The 14,437-nt window shown below is 39.1% G+C and overlaps 1 long non-coding RNA gene across 1 annotated transcript in view; it reads left to right on the forward strand.

Annotated features, from left to right (window-relative positions):
* Positions 1–7,806: 7,806 nt before the first annotated feature.
* The window catches only part of LOC140481789 (uncharacterized), a 46,198-nt gene continuing 39,567 nt past the window's right edge, over positions 7,807–14,437 (forward strand). Inside the window, exons 1-2 of the long non-coding RNA XR_011961602.1 lie at positions 7,807–7,850; positions 10,606–10,795. This is a non-coding gene — a long non-coding RNA (uncharacterized lncRNA). The remainder of the gene's footprint in view (positions 7,851–10,605; positions 10,796–14,437) is intronic.

Here is a 14,437-nt window from a genome sequence, read left to right on the forward strand (position 1 = left end):
CTGCACAGATTTATAAACTACACTAAGCTTACACTTGTCAAACTTTCCAGCAGTTGGCCAACTACCTTGAACATCATGACATTTCAAGTGCTCATTCAAGAATTTAAAGGTTGAGATTTTCCACCTCAACTATCCTTTGAGGCAGTGTATTACAGTTTCCAATCACACTGCAAACATTTATTTTCCTCAAAATTACCCTCAAAACTTCCTGCCTTTTACCTTTAATATTATGCCCTCTTATTAGTGACACTTAAACTAAGCCTCACAACTACTTTCTAACCACCTTGTTTAAGCCTTTCATATGCCACCAACCTGGAGGATTCAGCAGAGATGTTGCTGAAAGATGAGTACAGAGAATTTCCATTACACGTGTAGTCTGAGGTGTTGCTGTGGCACATGAGTATTCCAGAGAATGAAATATTTGGCTGTCCAGGTATGGCTGATTTCAGCTTTGTTTTTAAGCAGAGAAAAGCACTAAAGAAACTCCATCAGCAATGCCTCTGTGGTATCCAATAGAGGGATTGTAGAATAACTTCTTCTTGAGGCTTGTTACAGAAGCATTCAGGAATTGCTGCTGCAAAGTACAAAACAACTGTGATGGATGATGGACAGCGTCGAGATGATCAAAAGGTATCTTCTCTGTCAGGTCCTATTTTCTCAGCTCCCAAATGGCCGACCTTTCAGGGAGGAACTTGGTCTAAAGTGTTGTTGTGACACAGGAGCTAGTTAAAGCCTGATCATTTCAGGGCAGGCAACATTCTTCATGAGAAAACAATTGAAGACTCAATTTTTTTTGAAGTGGTTTGTAAATCTGATACTGAATGGGTGTCAACATAGCAGTTATCCACAAACTGTAGATCCTGTATACATATGGAAGTCAATTTAGTTTTAGCATTTGAGACCAAAAAGCTTTCCATCTGGGCAGTACTCAATACAGGTACCAGAGGATAGTTAATACTTGATGAGATTAATAGGTGATTGTAATTAGTATGGAGACAATCAGACGACTTTGACATTCCCTGTAAAAGGCCTTCTTTTTAGATCTTCTATTTAAGGCGGCTACAGTAAAATCATTATGAAGCACAAGAGTGAGGTGGTTGGACATTCAAACCTTCTTAGTACAGTCCACAAAACCTCACAATTTATTGAGTCAAATGTTTTGGTCAGATCAATGAATGCAATAAAATGTTTTGGTGCTGTTCAAAACTTTTCTTAGTAAATGTCTGGCAAAAGCTGTGCTAGAAATCCCTCTAGAAAGTTAAAAGTCACACCCATCTCTGGAAAAGTTCCCTTCTGCACAGAATGGATGGTGATTCAAGAGAACATGTGCCAGGATTTTTCTTGCTGCAGACAAATGGAAAGTACCTCAGCTATGATTCATATCCCCTCTTCAATCAGTTAGAATTTGGGTATGACTGGAGAAAAAATTACTACCAACATAATATCGTTGAACTGTGGTTTTACAGAATCCATGGGCAGAGGGAATAGGGAGGGAGCTCCAAATTAATTGGAAGAGTGCACTGAGTCTTATGAAAAAACCCACAATTTGAATACTTCAGTTGCAGTATCATTTGGGTGGAGAATGGAATGAAATGAGCTTTATTGTCCCTACAGCCCTCCCATAGGTTCTACCATCAGATATTTGAACCAGCCCCTGGACCTATCATAGTGGATTCGCTATTGAGGAGTTGCTGAGAATGTTCTTTCCAGCAAGGAAAAATGTAGGTCTTTAAAAAGGTTGTTACATCTCTTTCAAAGTCAACTTTGTGAACAGTTCCTCAGTTCAGCATGGAGGGAGTATCAACTGCAAATCTCAAACTGAGACAAGTGCAACTACTGAGCAATGGTTGACAGACCCAAGATCTGTATCTAAAAGGTGTCTTGCAGCTTATCAGAATATTACCAGAGGGTTAAATGAGAGATTACTTAAACTAGAAGAGTGTTCTGTAACATGAAAGTTAAAAGATGATTTAATTAGTTATTTTAAAAATCCTAAATATCTGAAATGAGCAAATTTCTTTTACTGGTAGGAAGTCTGGTATGCAAGAGGCATAACTTTAAAGTCACAGCCAGGCTATTCAGGAGAAGAAGAAACATTACTCCTTTTCTTTATTTAAATTGAGTTCACACGCCAGTTGTTTCATGTAATTGTAGCTCAGTTATTTGCTTTTTGCTGGCCAAGGGTAGATAGAGTTAGGAAACAGATTAGACTCATGTTCCTATGCTTGTTGACAATTTTACTGTGTACAACTCCATTATTACTCCACCAAAAATGAAGTGGCACATGTTGGTCTAAAATGGTATTTCGATAATATCCAAGCTTTGGCTAACAAGTAACATGCATTTACAAACTATGTTATATCCCTCTGGACTAAAATCCCGTCATCCCTCCTTATGCTTCAATGACACCATCACAAAATCTGCCTCAAAAACAAAAGCTTATAGATAACCATTTAGTCATATGCTGAACTAGACCAGATTAACACCATGACTGCAAGAGTAGGGCACAGGCTCAGTAGCAGCAGTGTGTACTATCTACAAGATGCACTGCGGAAATTCACCAATGATCCCAGACAGCACGTTCCAAACCCACGTACCAAACTAGAAAGATAAAAGCAGCAGATGCATGGGAACATCGCCACCTTCAAGTTCTCCTCCAAGCCACTCACCAATCCTGACTTAGTGAAGGTATGGCAATATATTTCATCACTGGGTAAAAATCCTGGAATTCCCTCCCTAATGGCACTGGCTCAACTCACAGCAGGTGGACTGTAGCAGCTCAAGGCAACAACTTAACATCACCTTCACAAGGGCAACCAGGGACAAGCAATAAATGCTGGCTAGCTAGTGACACCCACATGCAAAGGTGAATTTAAAGAAAGGCTTCATAAGTAGGTCATCTCCCTACCTCTTAAAAGTGACTCCTCATCAAGGCTAAGTTAGGAGTGTGGTGAAGTACCATTTACTTGATGGGTGGAGCTACACTATTACTCAAGGTGCTTGACATCACATCATTCATGTCAGAGAAGTTAGCTTATTCAGTGCTTCTACCAGAAGTTTCATTATCAATCACCTCTATGACTAGTACAATGTAAAATATGGAATCATCTGCATGTATTGCAGCCAATTGATTTTACTTTCATTCATCCATGACCTCTATCATCAAGGAAGATGAGCAGCAACAGCAAAGGAAAATCATTTCAAAATTTCCATCAGAAGTTACATTTATTCTGACTTGTATCTAAAACTCATCGTTTTTTTGAGTTTCTCCACCTACCAACATAAAAGTTTCATATAGGTCTACCACTGTTTTCATAATTAGAAAATAGAAGCAGAAATAGTTCATATGGTCCATGAAGCCTACTCTATCACTCAAGATGATCATGGCTTATCTTTTACCTCAATGCTTACTCCCACATTCTCCTTGTACTCCTTGAAGCCTTTAGTATCCATTTCTTTCTTCAAAGGTATTCATTAATTTTGCCTCCATTGCCTTGTGGTAGAGAATTGACCTGGTCACCATTCTGTGAAGAATCTGACCCCATTTCAATCCGAGATGGATTATCCTTACCATGAGATTGTGACCCCCTTGTTCTAGATCAGCCAGGAGGAATATGATCCCTGCATCCAGCCTATCCAGCTGTGTCAGAAATGTGTGTCATGAAACCCTTCTCCAGCAAATTTAGGTTCAGTGGACCTAATCCCTTCTCTTCAATCAAACCTCAAATAAAACTACCATCGCAGGAGTTCTCTTAACGAACTTTGCTGATCTCTATGGCAAATATTTTTTGTTAGGTCAGAAAACCAAAAAGGCACACGATATTCCAGGCGTAGATAAACAGGAGAGTTAGAGGTTCTGTTCACAGAGCTGACCCTGAGAGCTGGACCAGTGCCAAGTACCATGCACATGTAAATAAAGAGCAATTTCATGATGGGATACTGACCTCTATGGAGTTATTTCAGATGACATATTGGAAATAGTAGGTTTCACTCTGCCCATCACTACAGTACCCTAAACACATGTCCTGTAAACAGCTATTTCCTATAGCTATGGAGTCCTAGTCATATAGCAAAGATATAGACCCTTCAGTCCAACCAGTCCACACTGACCATGTTCCTAAGCTAAACTAATTCCACCTGCCTGCACTTGGCCATATCCCTCAACCCTTCCTATTCATGAACTTATCCAAATTTTTTTTAAACATTGTAACTGTACATGCATCCATCACTTTCCCTGGGAGTTCAATCCAAACACAAACCACTGTGTAAAAAAAGTTGCCTCTCATGTCTTTTTAAGATCTTTTTCCTCTCCATTTAAAAATATGCCCTTACTTTTAAATTCCCCCGCTCAGGGAAAAGACTGTTGACTATTCACCTAACCTATGCCCCTCGTGATTTTATAAACCTCAATAAGGTCACCACTCAACCTCCTACAGTCCAGTGAAAAAGGTTCCTTTTTTCAGTCTAATTTTATATCTCAAACCCTCCATTCCCAGTAACATTCTGGTAAATCTTTTTTGAATGCTCTCCAGTTTAATAAATAGTCTCCTACAACAGAGCGATCAGAACTGCACACAGTACTCCAGAAGTTATCTCACAGAATGGGAAAAACAAAATCAAACCTCAAAGATCTGAAATGGGTCACATTTGTTAAGGTCAGTGCCTACTGTGCTTTAACTGTAGAATGTTCTAGAAAGCTCTTAAATCTTACTGAATAAAGTTTTTAAGCAGAAACTGGAAAGTTGCATTAGCACACTGTCGAAGTCTGGTGATTTATGATGCATGAACAAGTTTGAGTGGTTCTGCAGATGGACATTATAAAACATTTTCATTACTCACCATATGTCCTTGCAGGCATTTAAGCCGGAATATTTTATTTCTAAAAACATCTGGTTTAAATTTGTATCTGGTAATTGGGAGATCCTTAGTGCGGTTCTCGCTAATAAGGCATTTGATTTCATTTTTTTTATATTTTACGGATCTAAACTACGAATCGGTGGCGAAAGCTGCAGGTGGTGATTTTTCCAAGATAGCCCCAAAAATTTATAGCTCCGCTGAATGTGATTTTGTGGGTCAGTGATTACTGTTGAGAGGTCAACACCTTTTTATTTGATCTAAGAAGCAATGAAGTGCAACCGTGAAGTTATAAAAGCAGCTAATAAGGAGCTTACTAGAATGTTCTAAATGACGAGGGGGTGGGATGTAAAAAGGAAATGTCTTTAAAATGCCGCTTTTGATTTAACATATATCGTGGCGAAGTCCATTCACCATAATGGTTACATTCATAATGTTTTTTCGTGTATTTTTGTTAAATCCTAAATAATGAGCGCCACATGGAATTCTTTATAGTTTTTTTTCTAAAATCCAGATCTCCAATCGTTAAACTATTCAAGATAGTACAGTCAACTGGAATCTTTTCAAACTTTTAAAAAAATCAATACCAACAAAATGGTGTATTGACCAAACGGAATTAAAATTTAGTTTGGAGCTTGACTATACAGGGAAACCGATGACTATGTTGTTAGTAACTGGTCTTCTAAAGAATTTTAACCAAGATGTCAAGTGACCTCTCTCTCTATGCCAGTTTTGTATTGTGTTTCATCAGGGTTACTGGAATCAAGTCTGTGGGATTAATTACGTTACAATCCAAACCACAAAACAAATCATGTCACTAAGTGTCCTTCAAATTAATTGTCATCTTAAGGTAGGCGGTGCTTAATTTATGGGCAAGTTTAGTTTTAAAATTAGACATTACTATTGCAACCCTCATTTTTTGGCGCACACCCTAAGTCGATAAAGAATTGCATATCCAACTAGACTGCCAGTAGCAAATGAACACGAGTACCAAAGAAGGTCATATAGATGTCTACCATTGTCTTGTCAGAGATCTGGCACGTCGTCTTACGTTTTTAGGAAGGGCTTCCCAAAACAACATCCACCATCTCCAATTGATGGACTCAGCTGAGGGAGAGCGTGTGCTCCTCCCATCACAGAGCAAAAGATACACACTGTTCTCCAGCGGTCGAACCAGTGGATTGGCTAATCTGGATGGTTGTTGGGCGAGTTTTTTTTTCGTGATTTATCTTGGAACTTTATGAAGGGAGGGCGCTTATTTACTGGCGCCCAAAACTTTCCGTTCTTTCCTGGACATGAAATTAACACTGAAGTTTGGTTTGTAAAGTGACTCATTCTCGTGCTTCTGGGGGATAGTGACTGTTGGGCGAAAAATGTTTATATTAACCTCCTTTATGCGACACGAGATGAATGGGGTTTGGGAGGTTCTCTGCTTGACAGTTGGGCTGTGTTGAATGTCTTCGAATACAGCGTTCGCTCCCTTTCGTGTGATAGCGCCCTGCGAATTAGAAATGCACATGGGGGTGTTATTAGCCGCAACTAAATTGAATACCTCAAACGCGCGAAATTGGGTTTTGGTCAATGTGAAGTAGGAACACTGAATCGGAAAGTAAGAGCTTGGACGAAGAAATCGAAGTTGCCTGTTCGGAATCATGGTGAGAAAGAAACAGTATGGATAAAGCTGACCCACTTAGTGAGTAAACCCCAGCAGTTTTGTTGCAGAACGTGCGACAAAGAAGGGAGGCTTTTCGAAGGCAGAGAGCTACTCATTTGCAAAGGCAGAGGCGTAAATATTTATTATCAATCCATTCAGACGTGTTAGCACACCATTGGAGTAGGTGGGACTTGAACCTAGCCTTTTGACCCAGAGATAGACATACCATCACTGTGTCACAGGACTCTTAAAGTTGTCCATGTTTCTAATAATTACCTGGTGGGGTACAATATCTGCAATTTTAATAGTAAAATGGTTGTATATGCTGCATGAAGTATGGGAGTGGAATAGATCACTGCTGTCAATAAACTCCCTTGAAGCTTTCGGGCTGTAGTATGTACGAAATGGCGACAGCTTGCCTTTCCACACTCTCAAAGCATAGGAGGTGATGACATAGTGACAATGTCACTGGATAAGTAATCCAAAAAAAAACTCAGGCTAGTATTCTAGGGGATACGGGTTCAAATTTCATAATGGCAGATAGTGAAATTTGAGTTCAAGAAAAATTTGGAGGGGAAAGAAGTGCTGGCAATCATGTAAGCACTGGTGATGATTGTAATAACAAAGCACCATCTGGTTCATTTAAGGTATTTCAGAGAAGGCAATCCTTTCCTGGTTGACTCTTAACTGTCCTCTGGGCAATTAGGGATGGGAAATACATGCTAACTTAGCTAGTGACATCTACATCCCATAGGCACATTTAAAAAAAAAACACAATTTCTTACCTCACAGATGATCTTATTAGATGGTCATTGCGTGGGTTCTCTCAAAAGAAGAATGTGGTGTCTCATACACCATACTTGCAAGCCAAAGTGCAGTGCTATTTGCATTTAGGTACGCTCACACCTATCACTTAGTATCTGTAGGTCTGGTCCAGTTTGTACTGTAACACGCCATGCTACCTTGCCAAATTCATGGCATGAAGAAAGAGCTTTTGTGCTTTTGCTGCTGTCTGGGATGTGATCTTGTTCAAATGTGATGAGATGTGAGCATTGCAAGCAAATTTACCAGAGTGTATTCCTCATTTCTAATTGGCCTTGAAAGTGGTGGTAAGCTGCCTTCTTGAACTCGCACAGTCCATTTGATGTAGGCACATCTACAGGAAGGAAGTGGCATGATCTTAAATAAGTAATATTGAAGGAACAGTGTTTTGTAGATCCAAATCGGGATGGTGTGAATCTTTAAAGAGAAGCTTGGAGGTGATGGTGTTTCCATGCATCTGTTGCATTTTTCTTTCTAGGTAGAGGCCAGGAGTTTAGAAGTTACAGTTGAAGAAGCCTTGGTGAGTAGTGGCAGAGCATCTTGCAGTTGGTAAACACTGCAACCTTTGATGTGGAGGGAGTGAATTTTCAGATGGTAAATAAAATGTTGTTTAAGTGTGTTGACTTGTCCTGGATTTTGTTGATCTTAGTTAGTGTTGGAGATCTATGCATCCAGGTAAATGGAAAGTATTTCATTAGATCCTGATTTGTACCTTGTCGTCAATGGACAGGCTTTCTGAAGGCAAGGAAAGAGTTATTTGCCTCAGAATGCACCATATCTGACCCTTGTAGTTGATCATGGGGAATTCAGCCTGAGGATAATGCCTGTGAACATCAAAGGGAATTTGTTAATTTTTTTTCTTATTACAGATTGTCATTGCCTGGTGATTATTACTGGCTGCTTATCAGTCCAAGCCTGGAGTAAAAACAAAAAGTGCTGAAGAAACTCAGGTCTAGCAATATCTGTGAAGAGAGAAATAAAGTTAACTTTAAGTCCAATATAACTCTCCAGAATTTTGTCTACAAATGCTGCCAGATGTACTGAGCTTCTCTAGTACTTTTGTTTTTCAGATTTTTAGCACGTGTAGTATTTTGCTTTTTATTCAGGCTTGGATGTTGTCCACTTTGCTGCATGTGGAAGATGATTATGCCTACACTACCTTGAAGGACACTTGCAGAGATGTCCTGAGACTGATGAATCACCCGTAACAACCACAGGCATCTTTCTTTGTATAGGTAGACTATTTCCAGTGGAGGGTTTTCCTTCTAATTCCCATTGACATTAATTTTGTTAGTTTGTTGATGCTGCATTCTGTCACATGCTGGACTGATATCTCACCACTCTGCTGGAGGTCAGCTGTCTTGTCCCTGTTGGGACCAAAGCTGTGATGAACTCAGGTATGGAGGGCTTCTGACAGAACCCAAACTGAGCATCAGTGAACAGGTTATTTCCTTTGCAAGTGCCTCTTGATAGCATTGTTAATGATACCTTCATCACTTTAAGAGTAGACAGGACAATTACCAAAAAGAAAAGGTGGTAATTGGGTACATTTGAATTTGTGCTTTTATTTTGAGCAATTGTAAGTAGATATCAGTGTTGCAGTTGAACTAGTCCTGCTTGACTAGTTGTACAGCTGGTTCTGGAACATAATTCTTCATTACTGCTGCGGTGCTGTCAAGGCCCATGTTTGTTATGTTTCACTAAGATATCATGCTGGAAATCAACTCCTAGTATTCCTAGAGTCATCACAAAAGTTAAACATTTAAAAATTATGCAAAATTTCTCAATTTACCTAACTTTCTGACCCAGATTGCTAGACAAAACATAGACTATGTTTCTGTACTGACAAGAATTATTATTTATTACAATAAATAGACTCTAGCTACAGAAATATATAGAACCGTTGACACATACCCCATTCATTAAAACTCTAACCTCCCCACTTAAATTTCTCCCTTACACATAAATACAGAAAAAAAAATAGACGTTATTAGCAGAAGTAAAAGCTGGAAAACAATTTATTGGTCTGTGTCAGAATATTTGTACTGATCAGAATGCTGCTCCTCAATCTTCCTTCTTTACCTGCTTCGATTTGTTCATAAGAGGCACGATAACTGATGAAGACTTGTAAATATCTCTGAATTGTTAATTAAACATCACAGCTGAAGAAAAAAAAACTGGTTAACGTGAGGTTTAAAGTGGCTTTTACTGCAGTGAACAGAGAGTTCTTGAGCATGCAAAGATCTGATGATTTCTCCCTGTCTTGTTCGCTAACTTGAGCCAATTATTTAGTTGTTGACAAGTAGAAGGCCTTTGCCATTGATATTTGTTGTCAGCTGGATTTCCATTTGTACACAGTTCTTGGCTCCAGTTCATCTGCAAATTATCCACTAATGCTTGAACTCGAGCTGTGTAAACAATACTTACCTATGGGTCAGGTTACTTGCTCTTAAAAAAAAAGCAATCTTTTAACCTTCTTTGGTTTTTAAAATGGTTCTTTTCCCATTTCAATTCACAATTGAAAAACATAAAACGTTTTTAAAACAAAAAGTCTTTGCATACTGGACATCAGGAAGTGGCTGCGATGGATTATCTGCACAACTAAATATAATTGAAACTGCTTAAATCTTCTTTTGCACTGATATGCTAGGCTTCACCATTATTGAAAGTGGAGTATTGATGGAGTTTTTCTGTTTGAGTTTAATTTTCCACCACCATTCAAAACTGGGTGCAGCAGAGCTGGAGAGCTTTGATCTGATTAGGGAGTTGCTTGATTTTGGTTTTTGAATGCAGAATCTATGTGCAAATAGTCCTGTGTTGTAGTTTCATCTGATTTACACTTCATTTTCAGGTATACCTGGTGTTGTTCCGAACATGCCCTCTTGCGCTCTTCAGAAGCTTGGTTGATTTTCCCTGACATGATAGTACTGTTAGACTGAGGTATTGTAGGGCCTTAATATCATGGGTTAAGTACACTTACGCTGCTGTTAGCCCAACAACAATTCATGTATGACCAATTTTGAGCAGCTAGATTTGTTCTGAATCTGTCCAGTTTTTTAGTACAATGAGAGTGCAACAAAACAGCATGGGTGATATCGTTGGTCTGAAGACTGGACTTTGCCTCTAAAAGGTGGCTTTCTGCTGATCAAATGAGAACCAAAATTAAATTGATAGCAAAGATTCTAGTTTGACTGAAAGATATCAGTGGGGTATTCAGTTGGGTAGCATTGGCATTGCTACATTTTGAATGGTGCTCCTGGCTCTTTCTCCAGCAGGTTTCCCATCAAGACCCTCTCTCCTTGTGCAGCTGTTTCCCTTGATGGCAGGATTCTCACTGTGCCTACAATGTTCCAGCCAGGAAACTCTATCAGGCCACATCCAGAGTAATACATGGAAGTTCTACTGTGCTGGATCTCTGCTCCCAAAGACAAGAATTCTCCCAAAATATTTTGCCACTAAAGACAGGTAAAATGTTTTGCTTGGAAATGTTTTACAACTACTTGGCTCTTAGCCGTCCTGCATGTATTCTCAAGATGGTGGCCCAGGATAATTAGGAATCAATGGATTCTTTGAGCAAAGAACTCTTCCCATGTCAGACCAGCTACAATAGAAGCATTTACTAAGTTTTGAGGAGCTGTAATTGGCTAAGTACTGTTCAGTGTGAGGGGAGGCAAACCAAGGGAGCTAGAAAGGAAATTGTTTGGAGGCCTGCATAGCTTGTCTTCAAATGCTGTTTGATGCAAGGCACAAGGCATTAGCACAGTACATTATCTCACTTTTATTTAAATGCTCCCCTACAATGGAAGGTGTGCCATACAGGTTTTGGAACCACCATGAGTGGTGTGTTGCTCAAGATTATGCAGATGACTACCATATTGTGGGATCTGTTTTAAATATAGAGTTACACAGAGCAAATAACATTTTCACTGTTTTGGGAATTTACTGCAGATGGCAATTGGGGGTTGAATGTAGCACAGCATTCTTTTACAACAGCTGTGAATGCTGTCATTGAGATCTATAAGGTACTTGTAACAATCTTAGATTCCAAATAATTAATTATAGATGATGTGAAAAGAATAAATTTTGAGTTTTACCCAATTATAGTTACCCTGTATACCAGTCTAATGTAGAACACTGACCTTGCAGCTACATTGCTCAAAAACCAATTGTATGGTTGCAGAGAGAGTCAATGAAAGATATGGCTTCCTCTCCAGATGTCTAAAGATATTTACCATCCAGATCCAAACAAGGTTTGTGCAAATGTCTGTGGGCAGGTGGTGACAGCATTCCCCACATGTCTTCAGCTGTTGTGGTAGCATCTAAAGCACCTGTTGCATAGAATCATGGCATGACCATTTCAAGAGGTTCACAGCATCCAATTCTTAAGGCAACTACAGTTGTTCCTTCTGTTCAGGACACGGTCCTCAGTTTATTGTTAAATAAATCTAAAATATTTTGTAATGACCAAGTAGGAGAATGGGATAATAAAGCAGTCTTTTTTTCCAATATTGCGCCATTCTCATGTAGTAATCCGAACTATGTGCTATTCTCCTCTCTTTTTGCCTTTTCCCACATGATTATAATTAAAGCACCAGCAGCCTGAATACATTTGACTTACTGGTCATTGAAGCTTTACATTCATGAAAGTCACTGTCAGCCACAATGATGCATCTATTGGCAGCTTATTAAAGAGTCTCCTGGTCAGATAGAGGCTGTTCATCAGGGCTAGAACTTTCTTGGCCAATTCCTTTTACATCAAACAAGACATAAGATCACAAAGTGGCACAGATGTTTTTCAAAATTCAATTTCACTTGAAAACATTTCACATTTACATTGGTTGCACTTTTTATGTTGTCGATTGTTGAAATTTGCCCAGTAAAAGAGCTAAGGTGCTAGAAAAGTACAGCCGGTCAGGCAGCATTCCCGGAACAGGAGAATTGACGTTTCGGGCATAATCCCTTCATCAGGACTCTTGATGGAATCATGTTGTGCTTTCTTAGTACCCCGCTCTCAACTCTGATCTCTAGCATCTGCAGTCCTCACTTCCTCCAGTGAAAGAGTTGAACATGTTACTCAGCATTGATGGTTACAGGGATGTAACCAGGGACATTTCCTTCATTGTGAAAGAATCCATGATGTGTTTGTATTCACGCTCTTTTTTTTTAATGTTTGTATTGCTATTTGGTGTAGTATTCACCACTGTGAAACATGGCTGAACTTGCAGTCTCAGTTAATCGTCCCTTCTATGCACAGTAAAGAATATCGTCTGGTAGCAATCTTGGTGGGCATAACTGAACAGTTGTGTAACTGAACTGGAAATTCAGTCTGTCATAAGGAATTCTGACAGACTATGCCCCTCATTTTCCTACCTTGATCAAATGACCCTACCTCACTACCAACCACCCCCACCATCACAATTACACGAAGAGGTCAGGCCAGGCCCTTCTCACTTCACTTCTTCTTTATGCCATTGATCCCACCCTCTGTTCTGCTCTGTATCGCTCTTCCAATTCTCCATATTACCTGTGCTCACTCCACAAGCCCATCACCATGAGCTTACCCTCGCTAGTCCTGATAATAAGTGTAGGAAAATATTTTCTTGGTCGTGGTCATACATGTAACTGTGCATTACCTTGAAGCAATAATGTGTGAGTATGCCACTGAATTTGACTTTGTCTTGGAGGTAGAGACATAGAGTCATAGAGATGTACAGCATGGAAACAGACCCTTCGGTCCAACCTATCCATGCTGACCAGATAAGGTAGGCCTTTATGAAAACTGTTTTGCATTCATGGTAGACTAATGGCTTACAAGGCTGAACCAGCCAGAAGTTGGCATAATGTTTGACATATACTGAGTTAATGGCTGTATCTGAACCTACTATTGGGAAATCAAAATTTTGCAACTCACCTAATGATGCTCTGCACAACACACCACATTTTCTGCCCTTGTCAGCTCCATGAAATTCTTCCCATAATTAATGTCACTTTTGTGTTAACACTAATTGAATGTGAAAACATTGCTTTCCCTTTCTTGTTTGTTCTACTATCATTGCAGGCAACATAGACCTCAAATGAGCAGAAAATGTTGCACGTGAACCATCCACCTTTACGGCAGATGGTGCCTATCTGAGATAAAGTGGATTTAGTAGTCCTATTGTTTCATGCCTGTTTCTTTTATCTATGATGTCCCTTCAATTTTTGCTGCCTTCTCGTTAACCTTTAAATGAGTGATCATATTTATTTATCTTCTGAATGCTGTACCATTATTGGAAAGTGGAGACTGTTAAGAATTTAAGCCTTTTTTTGAGCACCATTGCTCTTTGTCAAGAATCTCAAGTTGCAACATGGGAGTGGGAGGTGGGGGTGCAGTGTGGGGAGGGGGTGCAATCTGTGTTCTTTGGGGAAAAAAGAAGGTGTGCACTGAATTGGATCTTACAAAATTAATTGGGCGGAGAGGAATTTGTATGTAAACATAGATAAAATCTCATAGTCCAAATAATCTGGTGTATGTCATGAGTTTGCTGCTGCACCACATTTTGATGTATTTGTGGAAATCACCAGGTGTGGAGGTTGTTAAAGTGATTCTGTAAATCAGTGAAAGCCTACATCATGATTGGGTTAAATCAGATTAACTTTTTTAACAGTAACTATTCATGAAAATACATTTTAAAGGTGTGTCTCCAATGTTTTTGTTTTGAGTTGTGATCAATATGTGGGGAGAAAGGAAACTTTTGACAAACACATTTGATCTTTCAGATTGATTTTTCTAAATAGACCATAATACGTAGTATTAATCAAGATGTGCAAAGTATTGTCTATATTCGGATGCTTTCCTGAATATGCTGATATGAAATCCCAATGAAGAGGCCAAAAGAAGTTGTATTTTGACTTGGAGATTAAGCTCAATGGGAAAGAGGTCATTACAGCTGGGTCCATTCTCAAGCTAATAAATCTAAATGTGAAAACAGTGTCATAGTCATCTATTATTGGATTATTGTGTTGAAGTTAACAGCCTGTTTATATTTAGCCACATTTAATGAACACATTAGTACTACAGCTGTACTTGAGTATCTCAAATTTTTTTTTGCAAAACAAAATTCCAAT

Source organism: Chiloscyllium punctatum, chromosome 10 (assembly GCF_047496795.1).
Source record: "Chiloscyllium punctatum isolate Juve2018m chromosome 10, sChiPun1.3, whole genome shotgun sequence".
NCBI classification, from domain to species: domain Eukaryota; kingdom Metazoa; phylum Chordata; class Chondrichthyes; order Orectolobiformes; family Hemiscylliidae; genus Chiloscyllium; species Chiloscyllium punctatum.